This window comes from Nomascus leucogenys, chromosome 20, assembly GCF_006542625.1.
Source record: "Nomascus leucogenys isolate Asia chromosome 20, Asia_NLE_v1, whole genome shotgun sequence".
Classification (NCBI taxonomy): Eukaryota; Metazoa; Chordata; class Mammalia; order Primates; family Hylobatidae; genus Nomascus; species Nomascus leucogenys.
In genome coordinates this window covers 68,882,272-68,897,852 of record NC_044400.1, presented here as the reverse complement: position 1 = coordinate 68,897,852, position 15,581 = coordinate 68,882,272, and the positions used below count along the sequence as shown (strand labels likewise).

Here is a 15,581-nt window from a genome sequence, read left to right as displayed (position 1 = left end):
ACGATTAATATCTTCTGACTCCAACCTGGAGTTCCTTCCACTATCACAGGAGTGGACAAATTTTTACATGAAGTTTAAGGCAATGAATATTTTTGGTTTTGTAGATCATGGGCTTCTGTCATGACTATTCAACTCTGCTGTTTAGTGGAAGCACCCATGATGGTATGCCAATGAATGGTGTGCTTTAATCCACACTTACCTTAATGGTACTGGTGAAGGACATGGTATTGCTGAGGGACAATGGTGGTACTGGTGAGGGACAATGACCTCAAAACAAAATCAATCTCAGTCCAAATCTGACCCAAGTAGGGGCACCTCTCCAACACCAATATGTCACAAAATGTTAGTAGTTACATAAAAAGACATCCTCCATAAACCACGTTCTCCAACGAGCCTCTCTCCTCTCCACTTTCCACCAACCTTAGGAGAGATAGACTCAAAAGAGGAAAGGGATGGAGGTTCATGTGTCAGGAATTACACACCTGTCCTCCTCCTTTAAGGGGTCTGAGACTGATTAGGAAAGAGTCCCCAACTTCTATCCTAATTCTTTATGCCACCAAAATAGCCTGAGGTGGGCAATGTTGAGAAGGGAACAGAGAGAAGATGAGATTTAAATCATGTTTAAGTCTCAAGTTTTAAACTGGTCTGGACTTTTAATAGCAGGATATATCTGGAAAGTTATAGCACCTGCCCAAGATGTCCCTCAAAGATGTTGATATGGTTTGGCTCTGTGTCTGAACCCAAATCTCATGTCAAATTGTAATTCCTAATGTTGAGGGAGGGAACTGATGGAAAATGATTGGATCATAGGGGCAAACTTCCCCCATGCTATACTCATGATAGTAAGTTCTCATGAAATCTGATTGTTTGAAAATGTGTGGCATTTCTCCCCCACCTCCTGCCACCACGTGAAGAAGGTGCTTACTTCTAGTTCACCTCTGCCATGATTGTAAGTTTCCCGAGGCCTCCTAGTCATGCTTCCTGTTAAGCCTGCAGTACTGTGAGCCAATTAAACCTCTTTTCTTCATAAATTACCCAGTCTCAGGTAGTATCTTTATGGCAGTAAGAAAACAAATTAATACATAAAATTGGTACCAGGAGTGGGGCACTGCTATAAATATACCTGAAAAAGTGGAAGTGACTTTGGAACTGGGTAATGGGCAGAAGTTGGGACAGTTTGGAGAGCTCAAAAGAAGACAAGAATATGTGGGAAAGTTTGGAACTTCCTAGAGACTTGTGAAATGGTTTTGACCAAAATGTTGATGGTGATATGGACAATGAAGTCCAGGCTGAGGTGGCCTCAGATGAATATGAGGAACCTATTGGGAACTGGAGTAAGTCACTCTTGCTATGTTTTAGCAACAAGACTGGCAGCATTTTACCTCTTCCCTAGAAATCTATGGAAATTTGAACTTGAGAGAGATGATTTAGGGTATTTGTTGGATGAAATTTCTAAGGAGCAAAGCATTCAAGAGTTGACTTGGTTTTTCTGAACACGTATGCTCATATGCATGAACAAAGAGATTATCTGAACTGGAACATACATTTAAAAGGGGAGCAGAGCATAAAAATTTGGAAAATTTGCAGCCCAGCCATGTGGTATAAAAGAAAAACTCATTTTCTGGGGAGGAAGTCAAGCCTGCTACAGACATTTGTGTAAGTAGAGAGGAGCCAAATGTTAATAACCAAGACAATGGGAAAAATGTCTCCCGGGCATTTCAGATACTTTTATGGCAGCCCCTGCCATCACAGGCCTGGAGGCCTAGGAGAAAAAAATCATTTCATGGGCCAAGCCCAGGGACCTGCTGCTCTGTGGAGCTGCTGGATATGGCATCCTGTGTCCTAGCCACTCCAGCCCCAGCCATGGCTAAGAGGGACCAAGGTACAGCTCAGGCCGTTGGTTCAGATGGTGCAAGCCCCAAGCCTTGGTGACTTCCACATGCTGTGGAGCCTTCAGGTGTCCAAAAGGCAAGAGGTGAAGTTTGGGAACCTCCACCTAGATTTCAGAGGATGCATGGAAAAGCCTGGATGTCCAGGCAGAAGTCTGCTGCAGGGGCAGAGCCCTCATGGAGAACCTCTACTAGGGCAGTGCAGAGGGGAATTGTGGGGTTGGAGCTCCCACATACAGTCCCCACTTGGGCATTGCCTAATGGAGCTGTGAGAAGAGGGTCACCATCCTTCAGACCCCAGAATAGTATGATCCATTCTGTGTAAGTGTAAGCTTGCAGCATACACTTGGAAATGCTGCAGGCACTCAATGCCAGTCCATGAAAGCAGCCACAGAGGCTGTACTCTGCAGAACAACAAGGATGGAGCTGCTTAAGACCTTGGGAGCCTGTCCTTTGTGTCAGTGGGGCTTGGATGTGAGACATACAGTCAAAGGAGATTACTTTGGACCTTTAAGGTTTAATGACTGCCCTGCTGGATTTCAGGCCTGCACAGGGCCTGTAGCCCCTTTGTTTTGGCCAATTTCTCCCTTTTGGAATGGAAGCATTTACCCAATGCCTGTACTCATATTGTACCTTGGAAGTAACTAACTTGGTTTTGATTTTACAGGCTCATAGGCAGCAGGGACTTAGTTTGTTTCTGATGAGACTTTGGCCTTGGATTTTTGAGTTAATGCTGGAATGAGTTAAGACTTTGGGGGACTGTTGGGAATGCATGATTGATTTTGAAATGTGAGGACATGCAATTTGGGAGGGTCTAGGGGAGGAATGATATGGTTTGGCTCTGTCTCTCCACCCAAATCTCATGTTGATATGTAATTCCCAATGTTGGTGGGAGGTGATTGGATCATGGGGGCAAATTTCCCAAACTTCTCTTGATAGTGAGTGAGTTCTCATGAGATCTGATGGTTTAAAAGTATATGGCACTTCCCCACAGCCGCCATCATGTAAAGAAGCTGCCTGCTTCCCCTTCATCTTCTGCCATGATTCTAAGTTTCTTGAGGCTTCCCAGTCGTGCTTCCCATTAAGCCGGTGCAACTGTGAGTCAATTAAACCTCTTGCTTCACAAATTATCCAGTCTCAGGTAGTTCTTTATAGCAGTGTGAAAACAGAATAATACAGATATCAAAGGAAATTTTAAAGAGTCTATATGAAGGGAATAATTGTAGAAAAGTTAATGTTTCAGGTTTTCATGTTTACATCCCACTGAAACTATATTCCTGGTGTATATTGAGTTGCTGCAAAACCAAGTATCATCTGTAGGTGGAGCTGTAACCTTTTTCAGAACCATAACATTTTGTTTTTTTTTTGTTTTTTTTTTTTTTGAGATGGAGTCTCGCTCTGTCGCCCAGGCTGGAGTGCAGTGGCGCAGTCTCGGCTCACTGCAAGCTCCGCCTTCCGGGTTCACGCCATTCTCCTGCCTCAGCCTCTCCGAGTAGCTGGGACCACAGGCGCCCGCCACCACGCCCGGCTAAGTTTTTGTATTTTTCAGTAGAGACGGGGTTTCACCGTGGTCTCGATCTCCTGACCTCGTGATCCGCCCGCCTCGGCCTCCCAAAGTGCTGGGATTACAAGCGTGAGCCACCGCGCCTGGCCCAGAACCATAACATTTTGAATTGGGAGGAACCTTAGAGAAGCTGACGGTAAATTGGGTTGCCCTTTGAGTCACCTGAAGAGACTTAAAAATTTGGATTCCTAGGCACCAGAATCTTGGAGATTCCAATTCAGGAGGCCTGCAATGAGTCCCAGTGATAGGGATGATGGGGGATGCAATCCTTCCAGCTCACCTTGGGGCCACTCTGCACAACATAGACACCAACTCTGCCTGATGAATTTGCAGAGAAGCATTTATCATTTTCCTGGAGAAACAGCACTTGTTACTTGTTTCTCCTCATGAGACCAATGATCATTCTAAAAAATTTTGTTTGTCCAATTTTACGGTCCTATAAATGGGAGTTACCTCATCTCTTTTGAAAAAACCACAATATTGGTGTTTTGGATGATAACAAAAGACCCCAGAGACTGGAGACTGCTTACGAGTTTTCTTCTCCATTTAGCTCTTTTTAAATAAAACTTCAAATTGTTGATCTGCATGGTCCCTGCCTTCTACCAGGAGATGGTGTGGGAAAGTAGAGAAGATATTTTTGTGTCTGTATGTTTAGGGCTTTCTGAGTGAAGAAATCTGGGGCTTGGGATAAAGAACAAGCCTGAAAGTGAGATGGTGATTTAAATCCAGGAGACCTTAACAGGGATTTAAAGAGTTATCTATTTATATTTCAAAATATATTTACATTTCAGTTATATATTTGTATTTCAAAGGGGGGAATAAGGCCCTTGGTTGTAAACTCCAGTTGGTCTTGCTTACCCTTAGGGATGAGACATTTATTTACATTCAGAAGGGAAAGAAGCCAGGAAACTTCCTCTTCCCTTCCCCAAGGGCCTACATATACAATAAGAAGACCAGATTTCCTTCCCTCTTTCTGGAGTGGAGAGGGCAGCTTGTACACAGGCTTGCAGATTCATGTTTCTGGGGTTCCTCTCCCATGATACAAAAAACTCCTATGTGTGGGCATGTGTGGCTCTCGTTGTTCCACTCCTGAAGGGGAAAGAATTGAGGCATGAGGAATGGATACAGTTATTGCTATAAGTAAGTAACAATTATTGATTTGGTCCAGAAACCTCATGTTTGCATTCAGGATAATACAAAGGAATATAGATATTAAAAGCTTATCAGCTGGAAGTCTGAAGAATGTTATGGCTGCAGAGATGGTATAGATGGTATGGCTCCATTGATGGGTTCAAATAGCTGAGAGTTTGTCTGGACTTATGGCTGTGCCTCTTCATTGACAATGGCATAGTGTCTGATGTAGAAGTGAGGTGGCAGGGCACGGACATCTTCTGATTTCTTTTTCTGTTTCAATCAAGAAAGAAATAAAGGGCCCATGGTGATATCTATTCACTATCTTCCTTTGCCTTTTTTGGTATTTAATATTTTGGTATGTTTATTTGGCATATGTACAATACAGGGGTGTGTTGATAACTTTTACAGCCAGCTCCCTAGGAAAAAAAAGTCCTAATTTGTAGTGTTTGCCAATATCTATGGTGTAAACACTCTCACCGTAGTTGATTTTAGGCTACCAACGTGATGTCAACCAGTAGGCAAAGTTCCTGAAAATTTAACAGTAGGCTCTTTCAAGCTATGAGCCAACTGTACCACACCATTGATATATGGCTAAAACAAACAAAACAAAATAGAACATGTGTATCAAAAGGTCAAGCAATATAGGAGAATTTCAAATGACATATGTAGTGGTCTCCCACTCCATTAAGAGTTGTTTAATTCCCCCACTTCTTGTCATTGAGAGCAGACTACATTTAATGACTCCTTCCAAAGAATAACACAGGGACAGGGAAAAACAGTACTTTTGCAGTGGAGAAACCTGGAAAACACTGTTTTAGTCAGGTAATAAAAGTTAACATAGTATAGTGGTATCATGCAAATATCATGTATCACCTAATCTGATGTGATGCAATTCACATCAGTAAGACTTTTGCAAAAAGCCAGTAACCCAAGGAAAATTGCAAGAAAGACATCAGACAAACTCAAATTACAGGACATTCTACAGGATATCTGGCCACTACTCCTCAAGACTCCCAAGGTCATGACCGTCAAGGATAGACTGAGAAGTAAATTCATTTTTTGAAGTACATTCTTTAAATCAAACGAACGCTTGTCTGCTTTTGCATATTATACGGCTTTGTTTCAGGTATTTTTAGAAAGTGTTCATTTTCTATCCATTTAGAAATGTAGACATTAAGGTCAAATTGTGTATTTATAAATCTCATTTTAGCACCAGATTTATAAAATTAACTTCAGAATTACTACAAATAGGTTATATCATCCATCTGTGAGATAAATCGATACAAAAGAAAATATGTACAAAATTTCTTGGAGGTTTAGCCCCTTCAAGTTCTCAGACTAACAAAAGTACAATGCACAGTGATCTTCACTCCGTGACAAGCAAATGCTATTTCATGGAATGTTAAATGTGGTGAGAACGTGGACAGAATGTGGGCTGTAGCCCCTCATTTGACAGAGGAAAACTGAAGCTCCTTGGACCTGCTCAGTGTCAAGTCAAACCCCTGGGCATTTCGACTCTCACCCCATGGTTTCTTCCATCACATTCAGCTGGTAAAAGTGCATTAGAGCATGCGAAATGTGAACTAAAAGAAAATCCTAACTCCCCGAATTGACTGAATACAACCCCCCCTTGGCCAAGGATACCCCAGAGAAACTGTAAAAACTGAGTTCCTGGCCATGATGGGACAGGAGGTCAGATATCCCTCATTATACCCTCTTCCTTTTGGGTTTAGACACAACTGATCAGCATTGATGTTAAAATAGAGATCATAAGATTGACAGAATGGACTCTGTGGCAATACGATCCCAAACTGTAAACCTAAGACCATGACAGGCAAGACCTATGCCCCTACACTTAAAGGACTAAACTATGCTCTTTTTTTAAAAAAATGCTTAACATTTTTTGTTTTTTATTTTTATCTATTTACTTATTTTTATTTTTAGTAGAGACAGGGTTTTACCATGTTGTCCAGGCTGATCTTGAGCTCCTGGGCTCAAGCAATCCCCCGCCTCGGCCTCTGGAAGTGCTGGGATTACAGGCGTGAGCCATCGCAGCTGGCCACAAATAAACTATGTTCTAACTGCCACAGGTTTTTATTTTTCTCTAGCAGTGAAACAAGCACTGGCTTCAAGATAAGCAATATTAAAATAATTTGCTGCTCATCTACCACAAGATACTAACTGGTTCTCCTGTTCCACAAGCCACAACTATAGCTTTCACTGGACAAGAGAGTGATTTCAATCACTTTCTCCTGATAAGAGGCCACTGACCATGAACTGGTTCTGGCCAGTTTACAGAGACTGCACACTTGAATGCTTTTGTGTCCTGTAAAGACCTATATAATACACTTAAAGGTTAAGTCTCTATCCCATAGTGAACATAGGTTGTATGTTTATTCAGCACACATGAGTTAGGACCACCTTCATGAATATTCATGGCTCCTCCTGTAATCTGTTGAATACGTATACTCGGCCAACCTGTTCAGCTTAAATTCCTGTCTCATGCTTCCCTCTCTCCAAGTGCCTGATTCTAGGCTTGGACTGGAGGCTACACTCCGAGCCTGTCAGAATGGTCACCTTACAAGCTGTAATCCTCTTTAAGAAATAAAGTGTCGTTTCCAAACTTATAGATCTCATTATTCTTAAGTTGACAGGAAGAACCATAACAAAGTATTAAGCAAACAGTGCTGAAAAGAAAAATGAATATATCTACGGCACTTTAACAAGCATCCTCTTGTTTTCAACAATAATCCATATCTGGAAAACAATCATTTATCAATGTACTAACTTTTCTACAGCTGCTTACTCTTTCTTGAGCAAAAATCTTTAAAATACATTTTAAAACTTTGCTTTTAGCTTTAATTACCTATCCGTTTTCTCCATTGTAGGAATTATAAAAACACTTATTTTTTTCTTCCCTAAATGAGAAATACCTGATAAACTAAGGGTTTTCCTGCATACTGGTGTCTAGAAAACAACTTCAGGCAAAGGATGATTCCAACTAGATCTCAAATTCACATGGACTAAGTCTCCTGCCTGTGAAAGAATTTTTTGAAATGCCACAGAAGCAAGAGAGAAGGTGGTGGATCTGAGATTGTGAATAAAAACTGTAAAAAACACCCAGAGATAAAACAATAGTTGGGTCACAATATAGAGGAAAAATGGCAGCTCAGAATGGAAGAAGGCAGGAACTGCAGACGGAGGAAGCCCTTTTGTTGTGTTTGTTTCTCTCTCTCATGTTTTCTGTCAACATAAATCAGAAAAACAGTATCATAAGCTTGGCCCTCGCTATAGACCACAGAGAAATGATACATGCAACTGGGGTGGGAAGAAAATAAAAGCTGAGGACAAACCTCTCCATTCCTCCCTACAGAGCAAGGATTAGATATTTAGATTATAAAATCGCAGCACCCAGGGCAGAGGTCCAAGGAGGTACTTTGAAGGCTGTTATGGATTGAATTGTGTCTTTCAAACTATATATTTTTTATAAAGGCATCAAAATTTATATGTTGGAGTCTTAAGCCCCAGTATCTGAGAATGTGACCTTATTTGGAAGTAAGGTCATTGTAGATGTAATTAGTTAAGATGAAATGATACTGGAATAGGGTGGGCCTTTAATCCAATATGCTGTTGTCTTTATAAAAAGGGGAAATTTGGACACAGACATATACGCAGGGAGAATGCCATGTAAATATGAAGGCAGAGATTGGGGCGATATGGCTAGATGTCTAGAAATGTCAAAGATTGCCAGGTGATATGCTTTGACTGTGTCCCCACCCAAATCTCATCTTAAATTCCCCTGCGTTATGGGAGGGAGCTTCTGGGAGGTAATTGAATCATGGGGTCAGGTCTTTCCTGTGCGGTTCTCATGGTAGTGAATAAGTCTTAAGAGATCTGATGATTTTTGAAAAGGGGAGTTTTCCCCACACAAGCTCTCTTCTCTCGTCTGCCAACATGTAAGACATGCCTTTCACCTTCTGCCATGATTGTGAGTCCTCTACAGCCACGTGGAACTGTAAGTCCAATAAACCTCTTTCTTTTGTAAATTTCCCAGTCTCAGGTATGTCTTTATCCACAGCATGAAAACGGACTAATACAGTAAAATGGTATGAGTAGAGTGGGGTGCTGCTGAAAAGATTCCCGAAAATGTTTAAGCGACTTTGGAACTGGGTAACAGGCAGAAGTTGGAACAGTTTGGAGGGCTCAGAAGAAGACAGGAAAATGTGGGAAAGTTTGGAACTTCCTAGAGACATGTTGTATGGTTTTGATCAAAATGCTGATAGTGATATGAACTATAAGGATCAAGCTGAGGTGATCTCAGATGGAGATGATTGATATGAACTACAAGGTCCAAGCTGAGGTGATCTCAGATGGAGATATTGTTGGAAACTGGAGCAAAGGTGACTCTTGTTATGTTTTAGCAAAGAAACTAGTGGCATTTTGCCCCTACCCTAGAGATTTGTGGAATTTTGAACTTGAGAGAGATGATTTAGAGTATCTGGCAGAAGAAATTTCTAAGCGGCAAAGCATTCAAAAGGAAACTTGGGTGCTGCTAAGGGTATTCAGTATTATAAGGGAAGCAGAGCATAAAAGTTTGGAAAATTTGCAGCCTGACAATGTGATAGAGAAGAAAATTCCATTTCCTCAGGAGAAATTAAAGCCTGCTACAAAAATTTGCATAAGTAACAACAAGGCAAATATTAATCCCCAAGACATTAGGGAAAATGTCTCCAGGACATGTCAGAGGTCTTCATGTCAGCCCCTCCCATCACAGGCCCAGAGGCCCAGGAGGAAAAAATGGTTTCGTGGGCTAGGCCCAGGGTCTTTGTGCTGTGTGCAGCCTAGGAACTTGGTGTCTTGCATCCCAGCCACTCCAGCCATGACTAAAAGGGGCCAAGGTACAGCTAGGGCCATGGCTTCAGAGGATACAAGCCCCAAGATTTGTCAGATTCCATGTGGTGTGGTGCACAGAAGTGGAGAACTGAGGTTTGGGAATCTCTGCTTACATTTCAGATGATGTATGAAAACACCTGGATACACCGACAGCTTGCACTGTGCACCTGGGAAAGCCACAGACACTCAATGCCAGTCCGTGAAAGCAGAGAAGAGGGAGGCTGTACCCTGCAAAGACACAGGGGTGAAGCTGCCTAAGACCATGGGAACTCACCTCTTAACATCAGCATGATCTGGATGTGAGACATGGAGTCAAAGGAGATCATGTGGAGCTTTAAGATTTGACTGCTGTGCTGAATTTCTGACTTGCATGGGATCGTAGCCCCTTTGTTTTGGCCTATTTCTCCCATTTGGAACAGCTGTATTTATGCAATGCCTGTACCCCTGTTGTATCTAGGAAGTAACTAACTTGATTTTGATTTTACAGGCTCATAGGAGGAAGAGACTTGCTTGTCTTGGATGAAATTTTGGACTATGGACTTTTGAGGTAATGCGGAAAGAGTTAACACTTTGGGGGACTGTTGGGGAGGCATGATTAGTTTTGAAATGTGAGGACATGAGAGGGCCAAGGGCAGAATGATATGGTTTGGCTCTGGGTCCCCACACAAATCTCATCTTAAATTCCCATGTCTTATGGGAGGGACCCTGTGGGAGGTAATTTAATCATGGGAGCAGGTCTTTCCTATGTTGCCTCGTGGTAGTGAATAAGTCTCACGAGATTTGATGGTTTTAAAAAGGGGAGTTTCCTTTCACAAGCTCTTCTTCTCTTATCTGCTGCCATGTGAGACATGCTTTTCACCTTCCGCCATGATTGTGAGGCCTCCCCAATCACTGTAAGTTCTTTCTTTTGTAAATTGCCCAGTTTTGGGTATGTCTTTATCAGCAGCATGAAAATGAACTAATATGCCAGCAAACCACCAGAAGCTAGGGGAGAACTGGAACCAGTTCTTCCTCACATCCCTCAGAAGGAAACAATTCTTCTGACACCTTGATGTTGGACTTCTAGCCTCCAGAACTATGGGACAATATACTGTTTAAACCATTCTGTTGGTGGTACCTTGTTAAAACAGTGCTAGCAAAGGTCAGTGTTGCTGGTAGAAGTGGCAAGTGGACAATACTAAGAGAAATAAGTAATTCCTGAGGCCCAATGTCCTGAGGCAGGGTCCTTTCTCCTCAGACTTACAGGAGGGAAACCAGGGGCTGAACTTTTGCCTCTCCTGGTAGAGATGATATGGTGAAGCAGTTCATATTCCCAGGGGAATATGAGCTCCCAGGGAGAATCATAAGACACTGGCCAACTGAATCAATGTTAAACAAACAACAAAAACAAATGGAAATAACCTATACCAGATGCAGTAGAATGAATGGAGCATATTTTAAAAATCTAAGTTATATAATAAATTTCTCAAAGGAGTAGTCAAGGGAATTTGTAATAAAGGCCAGAACAAGCACTTGCAAAGAATATCCAACTTGAAAATTAGGATGTGAGAAGTCTATAATGGAAAAAGTAGACTCTATCAAACCCCAAAAAAAAAAAAAAAAGAAGGAGAAGGAATGAAGATAGAGTCTTTGTACTGTTTGGAGAAACATAGAGTTATTGCTAAGTTTAAGAGACCCATATAGAAAAATAAACACAAGTATAGGTCTTAGTAATTAAGGGTAAACACTTTAAAAGTAGAATGAATGACTTTCATGCAGAAGACAATTTGATAACAGATATGTAAGCAAAAAAATCCTAATTGATGACATTTGCTTTTAGCACATGAGAAATATTAAAGAAAATTAACTAGGTATTATCCCAATATATGGTCTAAAGAAGAATAGTTGTGTGATTAGTAGATTAAAGTATCTGATAAAATTCAAAATATATTTATGTTAAAACCTCTTAGCAAATTCAGACTAGCAGGGAATTTCTTAAACTTGATAAAATATCCACACCTAAACCTTACTGTAATATGATCTTTAATGGTAAAATCTTTGATCATTCTCATTAGATTAGGAAAACAGAATGCAACCCTTTATTACTGCTACTGTGAATGTGGTTTTGGCTTTGGAGGTCTTGGGTGCTACTATCAGCCAAGAAAAATAAAATTTAAAGACTAGAAGGGATGAGAAGAGTTACATAATTGAAGATGATATGATAATCTACAAAAAACTCAAACTGTCATGAACTAGAATTAATAAGACATATCAGTAATATTTGCAGAGACTGTATCAAATGGATAATAGTGTTTCTCTATACCAGCAACATCAAACTAGAACATATAATGAAAAATAACATAACATTTACAACAGCAATAAATCTCTAGCATATTTAAGAATTTACTTAACAAAGAAAATATAAGAGCTTTACAGATCATAATTTAAAGCTTTATTAAAGGAAGTAGACAAAGACTTGAATACATGAAAATGCCATTATGTTCATGGGTGGAATGACCTAAAATTGTAATAAAGTCAATTCTTTAAAAATTAATTTGGCTGGGGACAGTGGCTCATGCCTGTAATCCCAGCACTTTGGGAGTCCAAGGTGGGTGGATCACGAAGAGGTCAGGAATTCAAGACCAGCCTGGCCAACATAGTGAAACCCCGCCTCTACTAAAAATACAAAAAAATTAGCCAGGCATGGTGGCAGGCACCTGTAATCTCAGCTACTCAGGAGGCTGAGGCAGGAGAATCGCTTGAACCCGGGAGGTGGAGGCTGCAGTGAGCCAAGATCATGCCAGTGCACTCCAGCCTGGGCGACAGTGAGAGACTCCATCTCAAAAACAAAACAAAACAAAAACAAAAACAAACGAATAATTTAGAAATTAAAGCAGCTTATAAACATCAGCATTTTTTTAAATAAACTTAAGACTTATGGCTCACGCTTGTAATCCCAGCACTTTGGGAGACCGAGGCGGGCGGATCACGAGGTCAGGAGATTGAGACCACGGTGAAACCCCGTCTCTACTAAAAATACAAAAAATTAGCTGGGCGTGGTGGCGGGCGCCTGTAGTCCCAGCTACTCGGAGAGGCTGAGGCAGGAGAATGGCGTGAACCCGGGAGGCGGAGCTTGCAGTGAGCAGAGATCGCGCCACTGCACTCCAGCCTGGGTGAATGGGCGAGACTCCGTCTCAAAAAAAAAAAAAAAAAAAGACATCTCAAATTTGTGGTTAATACTAAAAGTCCCTGAATAGCTAAGTTAATTTTTAAAAAGAAGAGAAAATGAAAGGGAATTTCTTAGCAGATATGAAGATATACTACAAAACCATGGAAACAAAAACAGTACTATTACAGGAACATTCAACTATCACAATGAAATGGAACAGGAAATTCAGAAGCAGATCCATATATATCTAGGAACTGATATATGATAGAGGTGGCAAGACAAGTCGGTGGCTCAAGGTCAGAAGTTGATATTGGGAAATAGACTCATATTAAGGAGAAAAATAAAGTGAGATCTTCATCTTATTCCATAAACAAGGAGAGGAATTTTCATTTATTTCTTTTATTTTTCAGACAGGCTTTCACTCTGTCACCCAGACTGGAGTGCAGTGGCAGGATCATGGCTCACTGTAGTCTCCACCTCCAGGTTCAAGCGACCCTCTCACTTCAGCTTCCTGAGTAGCTGGGACCAAGTCATACACCACCATGTCTGGCTAATTTTTGTATTTTTTAGTAGAGATGACGTCTCACTCTGTTGCCCAGGCTGGTCAGGGGAGGAACTTTTAAATAATTAGAGACTTCAATGTGAAACATAGAGCTACAAGCTAATGGAAAAAGTAGGAGAATTTTTGAATGGGATTAATACATAGAATATAAAAAGTACTCCTGCAAACCAACAAGAAAAGGTAAGAAAGCCAACACTGTCGTCAAAGGACATGAGTAGGGGAGTCATAGATTTAAATTTAAATAGCTTAGGAAAAAAGTTCAACATCTCTCATAAACATAGAAATGTCCAACTTAAATGGCAACATGACTCCACAGTACATCTATCAGATTAATGAAAATCATATTGTTGGAGGATATTTAGTTCAACAAGGATGGCAGGGATGGGGAGGGAGAAACAGTAAAGCTTCACATCTCAGCCTGTGGGAGGAGTGAGAAATGTGATCTAGCCCATTGTTAACTGGGTCAAGACTCTGGGGAGAGCGCTGGCAAGCAATATGGCAGAAACCGGGAAGATAACATTTTTTAAGTTGTAAAATAAACAGATTTTAATTAAAAACATAAACTTATAAAAACTGTTTTTTTGCACAAAATATCATGCTGGAGGACATAAAATAATTTATGTCAATAGACATGAGCACCTCAATGAGCAGCAGAAATCCATATTTATTCTCCTGGCTATGTGGTTTGGAGGAACGAGGGTATCCTTTGGGTCAGACCCTCTACCTCAAACTTCAGTGCTCTTTCTACTGCACCACAGACAACTTGCTGTTGCTGTGAAAAACCACTGGTGCCAGGAGACTGAAACCAGCTGCAGATTACACTTGCTAATGGTCAGCCCAGACTGAAAAGCCAGCCACGCAGGCCTAAATAAAATAATACTTAAAAAAATTACTTGGGTTGCCATCCCAATGCTGATGGAAAGGTTTCAAAGATTGGATCTATTAGAGCAAACTGCTGATTCATCTTTGTTTCTCTACTGTTAACTGAGTTTCTAACATTTAGGGACATCCTAATCACTCCTACAGAAAGAAAGGACAAACTCCTTGATTTCAAAATCATGGGAATACATTTTTTTTGGAGAGAGTGACCTCAGCCTCTTTTCCTTTTCTGAGGGTCCTATTATTCAAGAAACATATTTTGATCCCAGCTGTGTGCCAGGAAACATGCAAAGTGCATTACATACCTTGACTTATGAATTCTCCCACAGACCCCACATGTAGGAACCATTGGATCCCTGTGTACAGATGAAGAACCGAGGATTGGAAAGCTTAACTACCTTGCTCACAGTCACACATTAAGGTCTAAAGTGAGAAATTAAACCAAGTCTTCCAACCTCAAAGACTTTAAAGGAAAAGCTACAAGCTACAAGGTAAGCCCCTTTCTTGTTATGATAGAAGCTGCAAAATGAAACCAGACATATTTTCTTTCCTTAAGAACCTATCTACTCAGGCAGTTATAAACAGTAGAAAATCTGAAATACTTAATGTGAAAACTTAAAAAAATAGTCTAAGAGATCACTAAGGGAAAGCTTAATTCTCTCTGATTAGGGATTGGCTTCCTAGAGATGGTAGCATATGAGCTGGGGCTTGGAGAGTGAACAGAATTTGAAAGTGCCAAGAGGCATTCCTTGAGGGGAGATCAACATGGCTACAGCGTTAGCCATAGGGAAGGGCAGGATGTTTACATCAGAAATAGTGAGGGCAGTTGGAAACAAAAGACTGAATATAGAAAAGAACCTGCGTCTGAGATACCTCTTCATAGGTGTGATAGTTACAAGTCTAGGATTCCATAACATCACTGAAGGAAGTACTGTCAAGCAAAGGTTCTAAACATGGAACCAGGAGCTTTGTGAAGCCCCCTGAAATTGTTGGCCCAAATCTCTGAGCATGTATGTGATTGTAGGTGTGTGCGTGTAAGAGTGTGTGTTCTGTGTCTATCAGAGTGTGTGTGCCAGGAGGGGCACAGTCATCTGAGTGTCTTTTTCTGGAAAGAATGTCCATGGACCATGGGTAACCATTAGTTCTCTATGGGTTACTAAACCTATGAAAATGTGCGTAACCACTACATCTAGAAAGAGAAGGCAAAGAACATACCTTAGGAGTTACATAGATAAAGTAGATTTGGTGAAGGCTGGAAGAAAATGGCCAGAGAGAACCGTGAACATCTAGTATTACAGAGGGCAAACAGAGAAGTTATTTAAAGCATGGAATGACAGGCCAACTATGCCTAAGGAGGATGAGATATCAGTAAACATATGAGTTCCACCACGTGTGTTCATCTATGTTCTCTTGGGTTATCTGGAAATCATTTGCAGACTTTAATGGATGCTTTACATGATTAGGAACAGTCAAACAAATGCAATCACAGCTGAAAACGAAGCCCTATTTAAA

General features: G+C 40.9%; 1 pseudogene; it reads left to right on the top strand.

The window, feature by feature from the left end:
- Positions 1–14,560, top strand: part of LOC101176459 — a 63,480-nt pseudogene extending 48,920 nt beyond the window's left edge.
- Positions 14,561–15,581: the final 1,021 nt, after the last annotated feature.